Genomic DNA, 20,925 nt, shown 5'->3' with positions numbered 1-20,925 from the left:
GATGTTGTTTGACAGTTGTATAACAATGAATGTGATGGTGATCAAGGGCAATTATATTGCTGTGAGACAATAGTTATTGTACTTTCTAATCCCACCTTTCATTATGGCTTCTTGTGAAAATTCATATACTTGAAGTTTCACATGTCCCAATATCTCTTTCTGTATTCATAATACCTTTCTGTTAACTATTGGTATTTACATCCTTCCATGAAACTGCAGTATTTTAACAGGTAATTTTACATTTCCATCAATTATCTGTGATATATTTATCCATTTTCTCTTGACATTAGGGGTACATATAACAACATAACACAATAAAGATGAAAATGCAATTCAGACAACAAAGTAATTGTCCAAGTACACAAAAATGAGTTCATTGAAACAAACTATACTATAAAGGAATGTTAGTTGAAGCAAGCTAACCAACTCAGTGGTAGTTAAACACATTTTAAGAATGTAACAATTAAAATAGCACAAGATATCTCTGAAAAATCAAATTAATTCTTATATCCAAAACCTTATACATTAGATGTGCTTCCTATTTGTTTCCTCAGAAGCAATCAATCTGCCTGCAGATCTTGTTATGGAAATCCACCAGGTGTTGGAGAAACACTCTTTGAAAACCCAGCATTGGACAGTGAGTTACTTGAGGGACTGAACAGACAGAGCCCCACACTGTACCTACACGAAAGAAATATTCATTTATTTATCTAGGTAAGAAATACACTGTAGTACAAATGGATGAGGAAAAAATGAAAAAGTTACAAACTAAACAGTAGTGTGGGAATGTACCACTGAGCAACAGCTGGAGGAAGGAAATGGATGACATGTCCTGCCACAGGTCATCAAGCTGCCTCAGAAACCAAACAAAGTGGCAGTGGGAGAGTCAGTCTACAGACATCTGCTGAAATTCTCTTTCAGCAAAGTCACATCATATGACAAGTTCCTGACACACCATATTGAAAATTCCATTGATCAAAGATAACGGAAATGAATTATTTGGGAAATGGCTACTATGGACCTAATTCTTACCAACAAAGAATTGATTCATTAGGTGAAAGAAATAGGAACTCTGGGAGAAAAGAGTCCGCTGCCCTAAAATTCCACGATAGCCCAGGAGATGGAGACTAAAGTCTTACTCCTTTCATTATTGGACATTTGGAAATACACATCCATATCCCAAAAGCAATAGTTGATAATTTTGGGTGCATTTTCTTCTAGATTATTTTCCAGCCTTTTTTTTAAAAAAGTTTTAACAGCTTTATTTAGATCTATCTTTTAATCATTTTAAAAAATGTAACTGTACATATTTTAATTGACTATGTTAAACATATAATTTTGTATCTTTTTTGTATTCAATTTTACAATGTAAACATAGTTTTTATTTAATTAATGTAATTAACTTAACTTGAATGGCTGCATAACAAAAGCTTTATGGCTTAGAGAACTTTGCAACAGTCACTTTCAAATCAATTGTAGTCCTAATTAATTATACAGTAATTGTGCTGCTTTTGTGACCTTATTATTAATCCCACCTCTTGATATGGCCCTGATAAAAGTAGGACGATGGGTCTCAGAGCTTGATATAGAGAACCCTATGTTTCTTTAAAAACTTTCAGGTGCTCTGCATGGTCAAAACTACTTTCAAAATAATGTGAAGATGTAATTTGCTTCTTTCACTCCCATTTATGGTGAGTGTAGAGTACAGTTTTCCAGAGGCTACAGATGGATGCTGTCACCAGAAATAAAATGTAAATTCAGATATAAGAAACCATCTACTAAGCTAGGTATTTAGGAAATGTACAAAATATAAAACAATACTATTTCCTTACTAATTTGCTTTGGAAATATATTTTCATTGAAGTACATATTTGTGTTACCATGTGATTAGTTTATTACCATTTAAAATTATGTAATATCTAGATATTTTTAAATGGGTTATAATTTCTATTACCGTACATATAGATATGAACAACACCTTTAGTATCCTCGAGATTGATTAAATAAGGACAGGACATATAGAGATTAAATATGTAAAATAATTTTTTCAAATGAAAAATTTTAATTTTCTGTTATCAAGTATTTACTTTTTGAAATAACTTCTTGTTATTTAATCTTAGAAATCTGTCAGTCTTTTGAATTTAAGCTATATTTATTCTTTTTTTCTAATATTATAGTCATTTGAATTTTTATATTTAATTATTTTAGTCACGGAAAAGGTATATTGTTGTGTGGTGTAAGAAACAAAATAGTTTATCACCCAATATTAATTTGTTGTGTGATCCAATACCCTGTGTTTATCTTTTCGAATAGAAAAATCCAATTTTCTACTAATATTACTAAGCTGCTGTTTCTTATATTTTGTTTTGATTTGTTTTTGAGTCATAATTATGGATCAGAAGCAAAATTCATTATGTAAGAAAAAGGAAAACAGAATCAAGGGTAACTTTTGGAACCAAAATAACTTACTAAATTCTGAACAAACTTTTCAGGTCAGGCATGCCCTAAGGACACAGAGACCTTGAAGAAGGAGAGGGAAAAAAAGAAAAAAAAAGAATAAGGGGGGAAAAAGATGTGAAACTGTAGAATAGTTTGCATTCTTTTAACCACAAGAATGAGATCTCTTAAAAAACACAGAATGCCTTCAAGTAGAGTTATAATTCTTAATCGAAGCTATGCTGTGCACTAAGCACACCCACTGGCCAGCGGTAGGTTATTGTCTTATCATTACCTCCGGCTATGGCATTACAGAAAGAACAAAAAAAATGACAATTATATAATAATAATCAGGTGCAGAGATATAGGTAAAAGAGTCAGTTCGACCCTACAGGGAGAACTGAGAGGCTTCGGGTGGGGTTTGTTTCACAGGAAAATAAATAACATGACACGAAAGAATATGTACCAAAGAGTTCCAGTTAGCCTCCATGCTGGAGAGAACACTATCTTACCCAGTTTACCCAGTTTACCAAAACTCTCATGCTTGAAAGGAAACCCCACCCATTGTCATGTGCCACTTAACAAAAGGGATAAGCTCTAAGAAATGTATCTGTAATTAGAGAATTTTGTCAACGTGGGAACACCGAGAGTATACTAATACAAACCTAGTGGAATAGCCCACTACACACCTGGGCTACATAGCCTATTGCTCCTAGGCTACAAATCTGTACTCCATGTTACTGTACAAAACAACATGAGATTAAAGCACAAGAGAAAATGATGCAATCAATAGACAAGTTGTATGAGGCTGTTGATTGTGCAATAAGGCATACTGTTTTAAAGCATTTTTTTTTAAAAAAAGTACACCCTAAAATAACGATAAAAAGTATAGAAAATACATAAATGGGTAAGTAAATTATTTATTATCATGTTTAAGTATTATGTACTCTGCATAATTGAATGTGCTGTACATTTATACAACTGGCAGCACAATAGGTTTGTTTACACAAGCATCACCACAAACTCATTAGTATTGCATTGTACTCAATGTTATGATAGTGACATAACTAGGAGATAGAAGTTTTTCAGCTCCATTATAATCTCTATTATATATGTGGTCTATCGCTGACCAAAACATCCTTATAAAGCATGTAACTGTTTAGAGTTAGGAACCAGAATAATAAGATTATTCTAACTAGAACAAAAAGAATACCAGAGTAATATTTTGGTGACTTTATAGCTCAGAATAGTTTAAGTTTGAGAGCACTGGATTTTTGCTCTCAAATTTATTACAATTATGTCCATTTTATAAATGAAAAGACACAGAGAGTGTTTGAGTAACTTGTTCCAAATCACAGAGCTCCAAAATGGTGAATATGGGTTTCAAACCCTTATTTCTTATAACTCACTAAATCAAGCCTTCACTTTTGGAAAGATTCTTCTTTCTCAAACTAGATTTGATTATTCTTCATACTCTGTTATTGTCATTTGTTCTGTTGATATGCTTATTTATGTTGGCAACCAGTTTTTATTGTGTTGACTTCTAGTTATCCCTTATTACAATTTCATATTCTTACTTTTGGAAACAACTTCAGAATCACTCTAAAGTTATTCCTAAATAAATTATATACTTATAGTTATTTTTATAATCAGAACCAGTTACGACTCTAAGATATGGAGACCTACACAGGCATCTCTGAGTTTAATAAATAATTCTAAGAGATTGTAAATAAATAACACATTTGTGATCAATATGAATTTCAGCTCCTATTGGAAATATTTTATCTTGAATAAGATGAAATTGTAACATTTAAATCATAATTTACACTTGAGTTATTATAACATGGTTATGAAAAATTAAACTAACAGAATCACGAACACCATTTAACTAAATTATTTGAGTATTCTATTTACCAGGAAAAAAAATAAAGACCTTCCATTGACTTCTGAAGCTTGCATTGAAGCTATCATAGACAGACAAATCTTTATTTTGAATAAAAACAAAGATTCTTGCCCTAATTATGTGACATGACCTCCTCTTTTAATTATTAATTTCACTATACCCAATAATATAGTTTTTCAATTAGTCAGTAATACATTATAGTGCTTCTACAATAAAAATATGCTTCATTAAATATTTACTAAGAACCTAATAAGTGCCACGGACCTGAATTAAACCCATGGAATATAGGTTTGAATAAAGCAAAACTACATCATCATTTTATAAATCTGATAGTCTAGTGGAGAAATTGGCATTCAACAAACAATTAGAAGTCTAATAAGTGGTACAAAAATGTGATATTAAAATGGTAAATTATAATGACATGATCAATATTCATTTACTAACACAGTAAATTACTCTTTTTTATTAATCTACTATAATCAATTAAGTTTTTGAGCAAACCACCATAATAGAAAATGTATCCTTGTTGTTCAATTCTCATTTCCCCATGTATGACTCTGTAGGTTACAACCATGCTTCACGCTCAATCAAGCAAGAACATGGAACACATATTCTTTCTGCCTCAACAGATGAGCACTCCGAGGCAGAATTATTTCAGGTTCTCTCAAGAGAGTCACTTAGTTCATCCATAAACAACAACTGACAAGGCCTTTCTATTCAATGATAATCTACATGGCATTTTCTAGACATTTTAAGATGACAGGCATACTAGCGAGTAAATTGTTATTCCAAAATTAACCATATGAAAATGATGATTCAAAGTTATTTACTTGGTTATTTAGGAGTTTTCATCAAATACTCATTTAATGATAGCAGAAAATTATTGAGAGTTTGTTCTTAAGCAGACCAATGTTCTAAACAGTTTACATGTAACTAATTTAATCATTAAAACACAAAACAACAAAATGTATAAGGTAGGCTCATCTCATTCCAAGTTTAGTTTTTAAGCAATTTGAAGTACTGAGAATTTAAGCAACTTGTTAGAGGTCTTGACAATAACTCTGTGAAATACATATATGAATCTACTAGCACTGCTTTCTCCTATTTCTCTCCATTCAGACAGTATCTACAAGAATATATAAAGTAATTGATAGCAAAATGCCTCTAAGAACTGTGGGTAGAGTATGAGTTAAAAATGTTTTCTAATCATAAATAAATATGTAGATTATGTGTAGAATTACCAGTTATGGGGATGTCTTCATAATTTATTCTATTTAATTTTCCATCTAAAGAAACAGGTCAAATTAGTGCTATTTGATTTATTTTTGGTTATATACAATTGCCTTTAAAAAGAAATGTTCTTAACCTAAGCTGGTAAACTCTCAGAAATAATCTACATAGTGTTTATTTATGTCTTTAAGAATCTCAAAATATAATTAAAGAGCTAAGGTATATGCATAAATAAAACACAACTTCTTATAATATAACTGCCAAATAATAATTTTGCTAAAATTTTATGTGGGCATAAAAAGGACAGATTTGCCATGGATGTTTCAGAAAAGATGGTGATCTAGTCTAACTATCTGCAACTATTCTACTTATTTCAGAAGACTAGATTTGAATTAAGGTTTAAGAAAAGTTTAAGCTTTTGATAAGACCTGTAGAGGATAAACAACATTCCAGACAGATAAAATGAAATAGAAATTATATATATATACACACACACATATATATGTGTAAATATATATATATACACACATATATGTGTGTGTGTGTGTGTGTGTGTGTGTGTGTGTATATATATATATACACATATATATATATACATATATATATATATGTATATATATATATGTGTGTGAGGGAAAGCAAGAAATACGTTTGAAATAATAAGACATATGTACATATAGGTAGAGATCATATTAGAAATGTGCACTGAAAACCAAATGTGAATAATGATTAGGCTAAAGAGGTTGAACTTAATTATTTGGAGGTCATGTGATTTCCCATAATCAAACCTATACTCTTGTTTATTTAAAAAGGTCTCTAAGAAATCTTCGGTTTATAAAATACTGAACCTTTTTAGAATCATTCACCAAATGTGTGTAATTTTAACACGTACTCTATGGAAAGTACTAAAAATAAAAACAGAACTAAGGGAGAGTAAATGCTTTTAAGAACTTTACGGTTTAGCCAAGAAAATAAGGAAGCATGATATAATGCTATAGGTACTATGAAAAATTAAATACAAAGTATTTAAGTTTATGTATAGATAACAATTTATAATATTTTTAAAAATAGGAACCTCAAAATGTCTGTTTTTCTTTATAAGTTCAAGAATATAATGAATATTTATTTATTGTACTTTTAATGAATCTCACTCAACAAAACAGTAAGTTCGTGACTGGAACACAGTATTTTTTCATTATATAAACTCCCCTTTTTTTTCAACCCAATAGAAGGTGACCTGTATGTTCAACTCACAAAATTAAATCATTGTCTTCTGTAGATGAATTGCAATTAAAAGCATTTTATTTATCTTTTAATGAGGGTGATGAGGATAAAAAAAAAAGGCAGTTATTTTTGTGGATGACTTAAATATCATATCACTGTGTCAGAATTTTTATTTGGATTTGTTAGTTTTATCTTTCCTTTATTCTAGACAGCATCTTAAAGTCATATTATACTTCCACAATCTTGTGACAAAATGAAAATCCATGGATTATATATTTAGAGACTTTTCTTTAATTCTCAAAACATTGAATCCAATCTTATCTGAGAAATGTGGTCAAATAATAATAGGAAGAACTTGCTACTAAAAATTTACACTAATTATAATTTTTTTAGAAACTTAAACATTTAGGTAAGATGTTCGTTTTTGTTCGTTTACTTTTTTTTTTGGGGGGGGTTGTATTGATCTTACCTTGGTTATTATATAGCCAGCTTCTCTCTCTTTCTCTCTCTCACTCTCTCTCTTTGTATTTGTAAAGACTCAAATCTCATTGAGAGTGAGAGAGAGAGAGAGACTCTACATCTCATTGATGTCTCTTTAGTTTTAGATTTTCTTTTAAATATGTATCCAACCCAGAAACTGAAGATATCACTAGAGTATAATGTTAATTCATCTCACTTAGAATTATATCATTGTTATTCTCACCAAAAACAATAAAACCTCTTTGCCAAAATTGTTTCCCAATGGAAATCAATAATTACAGAGATGGACATATAAAACACACAAACCTATATTTGTAATTCCAAGTAAAACCTCAAACCAGCTCAGAGCCAGACATATTACAAGTTTAGCATGTCTGGGAACTTTTTTTAAAAAATGTATTTTAATATCCTGTGTTCTGTATAAAATCCTCTATATTTCTAAGGGATTTTTTACTAAATGTACATTATCATCTTTCTTTGAAATCAAATAGAAGAATAATTTCTTAGTCATGTACAGGAATCAATAATAATGTACTGCTGAAAATGACTAAGTATTTAAATTATTTTGCTCATCAATTTCATGAGATCAAGTGACAAGAACAAAGGCAAGTAATATTTATCAGTTTCATAAAGAGACACAGATGTAGAGTGTTTATGAGACTCACTAAGAAGCTGCAGGTCTGGGACAGAAAAAAAAAAAGAAACGTCTTGTCTTTAGATGCTTGGACCAGGCAGTCTTTTAAAAAATATATTCAACATCCTAATTCTGCAAACTAGAAAGGACATGTATATGCTTCTAATCTAGGTATTTAAAATATTAATTTATTTATTCAAAATAGAATAATTGAATATTTAGTATATGCCAGATGGTAATCTAGCTGTTGTGAATAAAATAGCGAACAAACCATAGACTATACATTCACAAGTATGTCATTCTGTTAAGTGGTGATATATAATAAACATGTGACCAAATAAACATAAAATATAATTTTAGGTAGTAATAATAAGTGTCATAATGAGAAATAAAGCAGTGTGAGTGGATATTGAATAAAGAGCTGATCAGGGAAGTCTTCTGTAAGAATGGGAGATACGTGATGAGAGGTGAGGGATGAGCAATACTAATATCTGTAATGAAATATGACTTGTCACATTCAAGAAGCAGCAAGGGATCTGGCATTGCTCAGGTAAAATGAACAGCAGGAAGAATGGTCAGAGGTATTCGGAGTCAAACATGAAGGTCATAAGTTTGTATTTTATTGTAAACTATGAAAGGGTGTCATTGGAGTTTTGGGGCAATGAAATTAAATGATCATATTGACATTTAAAATGATCATTCTGGCTGTTGTGGGAGACTAAACTGTAGAGGTAAAAGTAAAAAAAAAATGTGAGAGGTAGAGGTATTGAGGAACTACATATTAAATTTGTATTAAAAAAACTATACAGTTACATTTCAGTACCAACTATTAGTATTTCAAAGCAAAGAGCTTTTCTTGAGTTCCTGCTACTCAGACGCTATGATATGGCATTTCTAGTTATAAGAAATTATAACACTACCTTTCGTTAAGTAATAATATAATATTTTACTCATCATCTGATGTTGTTTTTCATTTTCCATAAGTTGGAAATATGTACGTGTATGGAAAAAAGAATAATGTAAAATAACTCAGAGACTATTACTTTATAAAAATTTGCAATTTACCAGCTTAATAGCCTCATCATATTAATAAATTACTTCAATCTTTATTAACAGGAAACAACATCAAATTGTATTACTAATTATTAACTAATAATTTCAACTAATTAAAATTAGTAATATAGATATTAATTTTTCAGATGACAGTGGGATGATCATAGGCTAGAATGATCCAGAAATACTCTGAGTTAAGAGGCTAGACCTGTTATGTAAATGATGCAAGATGTACAATTTTTGGTCAACCTGGAAAGCCATCCCAAATACAGAAGAAAGCTATAAAATAGAAGAAAGCTATAAAATAACAGGTGGGGATGCTGTCTGTGTAATTGTGGATGGCACTGATAGATTAGTGCGATTGAAGCACAGAATCTTATTGAACAGAAGTAAAAGATAATCTTGCAAAAGTAGGTTGCGGCCAGATTCTTGAGAACCTAGAATGGCAATCTAAGAAACCAGCTATTAACTTATATTCAGGCAAAGGAAACATTGCAGATTTTGAGTATAAGGATGAAATGATGAAAGCTGTGTTTAAGAATGTATGAGGATTAAATGCGGTAACACATGCAAATTACTTATCATATATTTCATCTCATACCATGGTACACACACTCCACAGTTCCAAAGCCTTATCAGAGAATCAGGACTATGTGCACACATATGCCAATACATTATGTATTTATGTATAGGTTTCCCCCATAATTATACAGTTTAATAGATATCTCCTTAAATAAAATATGAAATATCTATGGAAATTGTAAGTAAATTATAATTTCCATTAAAACTTAGAGTAGCTAGGGTTTAAGAACAATTTTAAAAAATTAAAAACATACAAACTTGGTTTCTATTTTGAATTCCTCTTTTAGTCATGGGTAAACATTTTTTTCTTCAGTTCTTTATTTCAATTTGTAACTGTAAACATTTGCTTTTTCAAGGTTTTTAATATGTGTTACTTTGGTTATATCACAAAAATACTTTTACAGTATATATTTCTATTTTCATTTTATAGAGAAGGAAACTGAGATTCATAGAGATGAAGTTGTAATATATGTAATTTCTTTAGTAACAAAGATGAAGAAATATACTGAAGATGATTTTATAAACCACAAGTTACTACAGCATGGTCCCAGCCAGAGGTAGAGCTTTTGAGGGTAGCAGGGTTTTCTATGATAACAAAAACTCTGAATAGTATTACCTAAACCATATAAGATGAATATAGATAATAGATAGATAGATAGATAGATAGATAATAGATAACATATATATGCAACTTATGTAACACATATACATAGATGTGCACATAAGGTGATATTTACATGTGCACATGTCCTGTTATATGCACAAGGGCACACGTGCACACACATATACACAGATATCCACACATAGAAACATCTATGGAATTCTGCTTTTGGCATTCTCACAGGAAAATCATTCACAAGATTAAACAAGTAATTATTAGCAGAACCTGTTTCTAATAATACTTGTTTCTTTATTGTTTTGTTCCTTCACAACATTATTACAGAATCAGATATACCTATGTCAGCATGTTGATGGTTACTATCGAACAATGTGTAACGTGTCTCATGGACTTTTATCAAGAGTACAGAATATGGGAGAGGAAGACAGATGAGACATTTAGAATAAGTGGAATTTAAAGTTATATTAATAATATCCAGAATTTTTAATTATCTTTAGTTTCTACCCTAATGCAGAATATTTAGATTTTTTTAAAAAAGTAATTCTGTGACACAAACGTTTACATTTTTAAGTGAAATTAGTTATTTAGGTCTTAACTGTTTTGACCATAATGTCAAATTATATATAATATATGAGAAAATAAAATATTAAAACATACAACTGTTAATTATAGATACTCGGTTATTTATATAAAGACAAATCCTATCCCCCACAAAAATTGAGAAACAATTAATATTCTGTACATGTGAATTTGAAAAAATTAGTATACACTTGATTAGATATCTTGCTTTGCTTTTAGATCATTTGAAGACTTTGGCTGTAAGAATATACAAATGTTAATAATTTTCTTAAAATTGTTTAAAGTTCCACTTAGAATCAAACACAAAGCAGAGTCATGTGCCTTTCAGAAGTAGTGTGTTCTCCCAATTACCTGCTAAAAGTCCTCTTCTTGATGAATACTTCTCTTTGTCTTTGTTACTTCAAAGATTGTTCCATGGATTATGTTTTAAAATATTATGAAAACCAACACAAGCAAACGTACATAAGTCTTTCATATTTGAACCTTCACCAATATCTGAATTTTCTTGGTAAACTAGTGTAAAAAAACAAACAAAAAAGAATATCTTTCTCTGACTACAGTGAACTCTCCTGTGATACATTGGAAGCATTACTGACCTATCTCAGGCATCTTTAACCTCTTTGTTCTCTCATCATTAGCTACTCAGAGCACTATTATCTCCCCCACTTCTTCCCAAATTGGATACTCAGAGATTATTTCCTCTATTTGTGTATATAAATCTGGCTCATGTCTTCTCACTCTCTGTTCAGCTGCCTTATCTTTTTAGACAAAATATGTTCACCCACTCAGCTGCTGTAGATATTTCCGGCTTTCTATCTTCAGTCATATTCTTGGGCTGATTCCCTCCTCCAATTTCCACTTACTCACTAAGAGTGAGTAATAGTTACCTTAGGATCAAATTCCCCAGCAATCAAGTTATTTTTCTTAACAGACAATTACTCTCAAATGCTCTTCTTAAACTTTAAGACTTAATTTTCTGGCACCAAAGTTGAACAGAAATTCCGGACTCTACAGTTTTCATGCTTTTGTGATGCAGCAGCCACAGATTTGGAGGTCATGGCATGAGGTTGAGTGGGTGGATATAGCAGTGACTACTTTAATGAGTCACTCACTGAGAGGTTTTAGTGCTGAAAACTGAACCCAGAGAAATGCATAAGAGGTTCTCAAAGAACATGAGCAATATCATTTCATAGGAAGAAAATACCTGACCAAAAACCAAGACGTCTGCAGCATCTCCTTCCTCCCTCAGGAAATTAGAAAGTTTCAATGTCTTCTATGATGTTACCGTTAATAATATAGTCTAATATTTTAGTTTGGAACTCAAATGTATTTTTCAAAGAAAATGCAATTGTTATCGTGGTAGGTTGCTTTAGTGGCCTTGGTTCCCCCTTTCTTTTCATTTTCATGCTCTTTTCCATATGATGTAATTCTTCCCACAAAGTGGACTGATTTTATTTCCATTCCTTGGCTATGAGTTTAGATATGAAACTTGCTTTGGCCAATAGAATGAGGCAAAGATAATGGTGTGCCAGTTCCAAACCTAGGAAATGTTATGTGTTTCCATTTACTCTCTTGCATTTCTGCCACTGCCATATGAAAGACATGTCTGGGCTAACTCACTGGTCCCAGAAAGGCAATGAGAAATAGAAATATGTGGAACAGAGCTGCTTGGATAAGCTGTCTCAATTGAACCTAGACTAGGTCAATGACCCCAGCCAACCTGCAGAAGCTGGAGTGAGCTTATATCAGATAAACTCCAGCTTACTGAGCTGATGGTTATTTTCAGGCACTGAATTTACAGTATTTTGTTATGCCATAACAGCTATTCGATATACATTGAATAAAATAGCCTGTCAAATAAGTACAGAAAATATTTCCTTACAAGCTTATCTAAATTCCTAGTTCTTCATGAGTATGTGAATGTATTTTTAATTAGAAAACTCTTAGAAGATGCCTGAAATAATTATAAGAAAAACATATAAATAATAACCTTTTATTATGAAATCCAAAAATGATGTTTGCTAAAAATATATAAGATTAGCCTAGACTTACACAAATCTAAATTTACATTTTTCATTACACAGTAATATATCAGTAAATTAATTTCCAAAATTGTGCCTTCGAAGGGCTATCAAAGCCTTACATTTGTTTCTAAATCTTTAAATACAGACAGTTTATTACTGTGGTTATATAGAGATTATGACCAAGAGTTGAATTGCTCATAAAATCAAATACTAGAATGGTAGTTACCAGAGGGCTAAGGGGAGGGAGAAATGGGGATTTATTAATCAACGGGCATAAAGTTTCCATTAAGTAAGATAGATAAGCTCTACAGATCTTCTTTACAACATTGCACATATAGTCAACAATAAGGAACTGTACACTTAAAATTTGCTAAAAGTATAGGTCTCCTCATGTTAAGCGTTCTTACCATAATGAGAGAAAGAAAAAGAATTGGAATCACATGACTCCAGACATTAGTCCAAATGTGCTGCACATGGCTATTTGTCCTTGAAAAGTAATTAAGATTTTCTGAGCTTCAGAACTCTATTGCAAAAATAAAAAATAGTAATAATATTTAATTGTATATAATGCATATACAGCACTTAGCCTATTATCTAGCACATCAAACAAAAGCATTATTACTTTCAAAAAATTAAATTACATCAATTAATGTATATATACTTTTTATATAATATTTGTTAAAAAGTTATTAAAAATATGTTATGAGTTTGGTGTAAGTGGTCAATGAGCAATATAGTCATCAAGGTTGAAGAAAAGTCTCAGCTAAGAGTTACTGAGAAAACATGGTCAAGAAGGCCTGGCATCAGATTAGGAGTCGGGTAAGGACTCTCACACAGCATCTCAGGGCTGTACCCCAGAAGAGAAAAACAATAGAAATAGAGAATGAAACCCATACGAACTTTAAGAGTTTACATTGCCAGTGGTATCAAAAGTCAGTAACAGGTTTGTGAAAGTCAACATGTACCAAAAATATTAATGTGTATGTCCTTTGCCCCAAAATTCTATTTCAAGGAATTCATACAAATAGCAATGAATGTGTCTACCAAGACATTTGCAGAAAGCAGTGCACTGCAGTACTGCTAATAATAGTGGAAATGAAAGCACATGTTTTATCAAAAAAGAAAATTTAAGAAAGTTATGATATATGAACACTACACACCTAAGATGTATATAACCTCATACATATTTTATATATATTATATGAATGTGTGTATATATGTGTATATACATGTATATGTATGTATATATGTGTATATATGTATATACATGTGTGTATATATGTCTACATACATATTTAATAGACATATAACATATATAACATTTGATGATAATATGTACATTTCCCATAATATACTAAAAAGAAAAATTAAAACACAGAATTTAATATGGTCCTGACTGGGGGACATGGTGTGTGTGTATGTGTATGTGTGTGTGTGTGTGTGTGTGTGTGCACGCACATATGTATACACATGTACAACTGAATGTTTAAAAAGACATTTAACAACCTATTTAAAGCTGTCCTTGGTTTATAGACATTTAGCATATTTTACTATTTTTATATTTATCTGCATTTCTTTATAATTAGGCTAAAATAATTTCTAGAGTTGCCATTGTCAGAAAAAATTGCAATAAATGATTTAAACTATATTTAGGAGGTTCAGCTTACATGTAAAAATTTAAAAAGCAAGCTACCAATAATAATAATAATACAATTGATCTAATGGATTGATGACTAGTATCTATCTAGCCATGCGATTCTAGATATATTTTGTAGAAATAATTGTTTTTAGTGTATATGATTGTCAGCGTATGGGATATCAGAGAGCTTTACTTTATGAGACAGGTGAAACTGGATTACCCATTCTGTCATAGCATCTACATATGACAGAATCATGTGCACTGTGGCTCATTGTCTACATTTCTGGGGAGAGATGTGAATGTTTAAAACATGGCCTGATACTTTATAAGGAGGAGTTTCAGGAGAAAAGTAACATTATAGTTGTATGTGTTTCAGTCAATGAGAGACCACATATATGACAGTGGTCCCATAAGCTTATAACGGAGCTGAAAATTCCTATCACCTGATAACATAATAGCCATTATTACATCATAGCACAAAGGTTGTAAAAATCAACAAGGCCTAGATAGCAAACAAGTTTACCCTGGGTGTGGATGAGGGTGACATTTAAAAGCTCCTAGAGGTGGTTCCTGAGGAACTGACTAATGAGGAGTTGTTGGAACTGGGACAGGAACACGTAGCTAAAGAAAAGGCAAGAGAGAAGGAAACTGTAGGAAAAGAAAAAGAACCCCTAAGAAATTCACAGTAAAGGATTTAGGAGAAGCTTTTACAGACCTCAACAAGCTCCTTAAAAAGTTTAAAACCAAGGACCCCAACACCAAAAGATTTTCATTAAGAACAAAATGTTCATAGTTCATTACCTGCTTTATTACAAGCAAAGCTATGATTTAAAAAAGAAACAAATCAAGTAAACCACCATGGACATGTTTCTAAATGGAGAAACTCCTCCTCAGAAAGAGCCCCAGGCATGTCCTTTTCCAAAAGAAGGCATTGTTATCAGAGATGACAGCTCCATGTGTGCTGTTGCCTTTGAAAACCTTCCAGTCAGACAAGATGTGAAGATGAAAGAGTGATAAAGATGATCTTGACCCTGTGTAGGTCCAGGTTGATGTATATGTTTTCGTCTTAGTTTTTAACAAAACAGTTTAAAAAGAGAAAACAAAAATGAAAAAAGCTTATATAATAAATCATAAAGAAAATATTCATATACAGATATACATGTTTGTTTTAAGCTGTATTATTACAAAAGAGTCAAATTTTACGTTTATACAGTGAAGTAAAAAACTTATAGTAAGAAAGAAAAAGCTTGGAAAAAAATAAATAAGTTTAGTATAGCTTAAGGGTACAGTGTATATAAAGTCTACAGTAGTGTACAGTAAAGTCCTAGGTCTTCACAGTCATTCACCATTGACTCACCAGCTTACTCAGAACAACCTCCAGTCCTGCAAGCTCCAATCTTGGTAAAAGCCCCATACAGGTGTACCATTTTTTATCCTTTATACTGCATTTTTACTGTACCTTTTCTATGTATAGATATGTTTAGATACATATTTACCATTGTATTATAATTACCTACATTATTCATTATAATAACATGCTGTACAGGTTTGTAGCCTAGGAGCAATAGGCTATACCATATAGCTTAAGTCCGTAGTAGGCTATATCATCTAGGTTTGTGTAAGTGCACTCCAAGATGTTCATGCGACAAAATGACCTATAGGCACATTTCTTAGAATGTATCCCTGTCATTAAGCGATGAATGATTGTATTGAAGATATTAAGTATGATAAGTACCAGGTTCTGTTGTTCACTTATGATAACTTGTTCATTCCTCTAATAACCTTGTGGGAAGACTACTTCTATTTACTGAAAACTTCCTCATTACTAGGGCTGCACAGAGTGCTTTGAGGCATTACTTTACTTAATACACTTCTCAAACCAGTGTGGTAGGTATTCCTATCTCTGGTCTCTGCTATCTATCCTCAAAGACAGAACTTTCTGATATGCAAAGATATCTTAGAGTGTAGGAAGAGGAAGGTTTCCATCCATAGTGGAGAATCAGAATTCCAGCTGTGCGTGAGTGCCAAATGGTCTAGTCTACTCTGGAAAAAAACTCGTCTTCTTAGTGGTGAACCTCTTATAGCTACCACTGATCAAAAGGCATTTACCTGAGCATAGCCATGTTTCTAGTAATAGGTGGTGATTCCTTAAGGAATAAGTTTACACAAGTTCCCTCAGGCTCATCTAACCACTCATCCACCCCAAAAGCCCTCTCCAACAGGCCAGAAGAATGCCCTCTCATTGAGAAGTTCCCACTGATGGTAACTTCAGTCTCACAAAGCAGTTAGAGCAGATGGTAGACCACTTTGTGACAGACAATGCCAAGTAAAATCTCATTTCTAATATTTCTGGGTAAGTGGAATTGGCTTAATATCATGCTCTATAAAATATAATTTTATCAATATTCAAAAGCAATCTTAAGTTTTTTTCATTTTACAAAGAAACTGAAGAATCTATATGTAGTTAATTTAGATAGAAAATTTCTTTTTATATAATCTACAGTTCACTTATTTAAAAACTTAAAATATAAATTGAAAAAAATTAGAAAATATTAGATAAATCTTTTTATATAATCTACAGTTCACTTATTTAAAAACTTAAAATATAAATTGAAAATATTAGACCTAAATTTATTTAATTTGTCATTATGAATTAAAAATTAAAATCCATGACTATATTTTCATGTATTGGTACTAAGTTTTAAAAAAATTGAAGGAAACCTTAAGTTTTGTAATAGTTAAGAGTTAGTTTACAACTAATGGAGTTAATTTATAACTCTATGGCTAATAGCTCCAAAGCTTGTGTAACATAATTAAGTACATGCATGCAAGATGAAGTGTGTGTTTATGGGAAAACAAAATTTTTCAGATTGAATTGTCTCCATTGATCAAATTCAAGACTAAAATTCCAAAGAATTGAGGAAACTACTCATGAGAAATTCTGTTCAACACACACACTACTGGATTCATCTACCAAACATATGAACATAATTGTATTTATTTATAAGAACAAAGCTTCTACTTGAGGAAGTGGTCCAGTCTTGAAAAACATCCCTCAAATCACCAGCTTATTCCATAACTAGAATGAGGTGACAAAACTGAAGCAGGAAAAAAAAAAAGTAACTAGGCTCCATGCTCATCAAAATTAATATGGGAAAATCCATTCAATTTGGGTAACCAATAAACTTCAAAGCACTGGTGGCTTTTCTCTTCATATTTTACTGCTTACAGTGCTTTCCAATTAGGGACAATTTGTAACAAGTAAGGCAAAAATACTGGCAGCATGACTCACTTACAATTGCTAAAAACAAATTAGATTTGTTTGGCAACTAATTTGTGGCTATTTTGATTCAAATGTTAAAAATGTAAATGAAAGTTATAGTTTCAGAATGAGACTGAGCTTAGCATATTTGACTCTAGAAAATTTGTTTCAGTGTATTGTAAGGCAATATGAGAAATTCCATGGCAGGTTTTGTGTGAATTCCAAATAGTGAGGCCAGCATATGTTCTCAAAGAAATGAGACTGATCTGTAATGTATTTCAATTGTTTATTTTATCACAAAGTATCATAAAGATTGCACACTACATGAAAATGAACATAAATTATCCTGGATTAGAAAAAAAAAGATTCAAATTATTAATTATATTACTCCAAATAATTTTGAGTAGTAAAAATGTACATTGTTCCAGATGCACTGGAAGACACAAAAAGGATAAACTTAAACTATACTTGTGATATGTTTATAATCCAGTCTGGTAGCAAAAGTAAAATGGACAAAAGCTTCAGATGGCAATTTAGGGTTGAATTTTATGACATGGGCTACAGGTACCATAGTTCAGGAGTGGGAGTTAGAGTGAATGAATAAGAGAAGAAGATTGTTCAGAGAAGCTGAAGTTTTCCCCAAACTCTGAATTTATGATTGCACTTTGGATAGGCAGTGGAAATGTGAGGTCACCTTGAAAGAGATCATGAATGAAATGAAATGGAATTGGCATGGGTATTTTCTACTGCTGCTGTGAAAAATTAACAATAATTTAGTGGTGAAAACAATACAAATTTATTATCTTACAATTCTATAGGTCAGAAGTCTGACAACTTTGGCTAAAATCAAGGTATCAGCAAGGCTTAGTTCCTTATTTGGTGCCCTAGGAGAGAATCTGTTCTCTTGACTTTTCCAGCTTCTAAAGATCTCTCTCTGATTCATGCACAAAGAGCCTTATATTTCAAAATGAGCAACAGGAATTGAATCATTCTCATGTGGCCATCTCTCTGTGACCACAGTTGGGAAAGGTCCTCTGCTTCTAAGAACTCATGTGATTAGATTGGATTAGATCCAGGATGATCTCCAAGACCCTAAACCTTAATCAAATCAGCAAAGTCTCTTTGTCAAGTAAGATAACATATTCACAGGTTCTGAGGATTAGGATATTGACATCTTTGGGAGACGTTATTTCCCTATCACAATATAAGCATGGGGTGGGATAATCACTCTTGTTTTCTTTCTTAAAGCTTTCTAACTTTTAAAATGTTACTTCTTAAGTTTTACATTAGCCTAAGATCTATCCAATAAACAGAGGTTGATTCTAACTTGTGGCATGGTCATGGTAGAGAGAAAAGACCTCACTTTTAATCATTTTCTAAGTTACTTCAAATCGGTCATGACATTAGCCTAGAGAACTTAAGCCCATTTTCATAAGAATATTCTATCTTGGAATCCCTACTTCATCCAAATTGTAATACACATTGACTAACCTTGGTGGTATTTGTTTACCGGTGAGAAAACAGGTTATCTTCAGTCATCAAGATTCCCTCACAGTTGGGCACAAGTATTTTTTTGCAAAACAGTCTAATTCAGACAGCTCTCTGGCACTCATTTAGACCTCAAGACACACAGGAACCTAAATGTTTAAAAAAATGCTGAAAGTACTTGATTTCTACCTACCTCACTCTCCTATTCTCTTGGTCACACCTATAGCATAAAATTCCACTCTTTGATCTTCTGTTTACTAATCTACATTTGGGCTCATTGTCTTGTATTCTGTGGTCTGCAAAACTAGCCCTGTCCAGTAGGGCCCCTCTTCTCTTGTCCAAGTCCAAAGTTTGACAGAAGAGAGTAAGAAGACATACCTAACAAACAAAAACAATAGCTGAATCTTAGTAGCAAATATAGTTAATTGAATATTTTGAGGTTATTCTATGCTGGGTCTGTTAGGTAGATAATTTTGCCTTGATGTGGTAACCCAATATGAATAAGGAAGTTCAGGACTTAAATGATATTTCAGATTGTTTAGGTGTAGCAACTAAAAAAAGCAAGAATTGGGGAGATGCAGATATGAGGCCAGGTATATAGTTTGTATAGTAGTTGAGAAAATCAAGATTATGTCAATTTTAAAGAATACTGACTTCATAAAGTTACAAAAAATTTTAAATTAGCATTTCTTTTTTTCAAAATTTGTATGCTATTTTTAATTGAACTATAGACTTTAGATTCTGGTATTTAGATGCTTTCATATGTACCATATAAAGGAAACAGTCTTATAAGAAAAAAATCTCAGAGGAATGAATGATGATTTAGCATTTTAGATATTATTTGGGTTAACACTCATAGTTTATTTAACTGTATATAAATAACCCGTATCATAAAAGTTTACTATTTTTTAGAAAATGCATTCTTAATTTCAGTTAATATAAGGGAAAATTGAAATCGTTTTTCCTTATAATTGAGGAAATGAATGCAAAGTTAACTATAATAATTTTCTAGAACATCTCTTAAAGACTTTTGTTGTTATATACTTTAAAAAAAATTCTCTCTAAAAGTTTTAGTCTAAGAATACATAAATAATAGTAAAAAAACCCCAAATCCATGTTCTAATATGGAAAGTTATCGATTCGAATAATAAACTCAAATAATCTAAATTATATTTAAAATGTATATTTAAGAAACCAAAAGTATATAAACAATAGAAGTATATTAAGCTAATACACTTCTCTGCTAAAGGATAGTAAATAAATGGGATAAAAATAATTGAATATATCCACATAACTAATTTTTATACTTTATTAGATAAAAAGTTCAAAAAAGAGGTATTAGTTATGAAGACAAAATGTGAGAACTGTTGTTTTTAACTACAAAGAAATTTCCGAAGTACAGAAAGGTTGAAAATAAATATCAGTTCGTTTGTAACAACTTCTATATTAAAATATTCTTAAATTCCCTTTTAACATTTACTTCATAATTACAGCTCTAGCAAACTTACACTAGTGAAAGGGAGAATTAAATCATTGATGCAAATATTTCCAGTTCTTGGGTTCTATCATCTAATATAAGACGTGATCTAATTATAATTTATTTAAATGAACCATATACTGTGATAAAGCACAACAGATTGCCATCTAAACTTTTATGGTATAGGTAAGATATTATCTAGTTCATAGAATAAAACAGTGGGAAAATATCTAATAAATTAATTATCCTGTGCTATTCAATGTATTTTTGGAAACTTTGTTACTACCATAAATAA

The 20,925-nt window shown here is 31.3% G+C and overlaps 1 protein-coding gene across 1 annotated transcript in view; it reads right to left on the bottom strand.

Annotated features, from left to right (window-relative positions):
* SEMA3A (semaphorin 3A) overlaps positions 1-11,539 on the bottom strand; it is a 342,875-nt gene extending 331,336 nt beyond the window's left edge. The window contains exon 1 of the mRNA XM_039878235.1: positions 11,092-11,539. The gene's annotated coding sequence lies outside the window, so the exon portion shown is untranslated. The remainder of the gene's footprint in view (positions 1-11,091) is intronic.
* Positions 11,540-20,925: the final 9,386 nt, after the last annotated feature.

This window comes from Pteropus medius, unplaced genomic scaffold, assembly GCF_902729225.1.
Source record: "Pteropus medius unplaced genomic scaffold, Ma_sr-lr_union100, whole genome shotgun sequence".
In the NCBI taxonomy this organism is placed as follows: Eukaryota; Metazoa; Chordata; class Mammalia; order Chiroptera; family Pteropodidae; genus Pteropus; species Pteropus medius.
The sequence above is the reverse complement of the archived record's forward strand: the minus strand, read 5'-3'. Positions and strand labels throughout refer to the sequence as shown.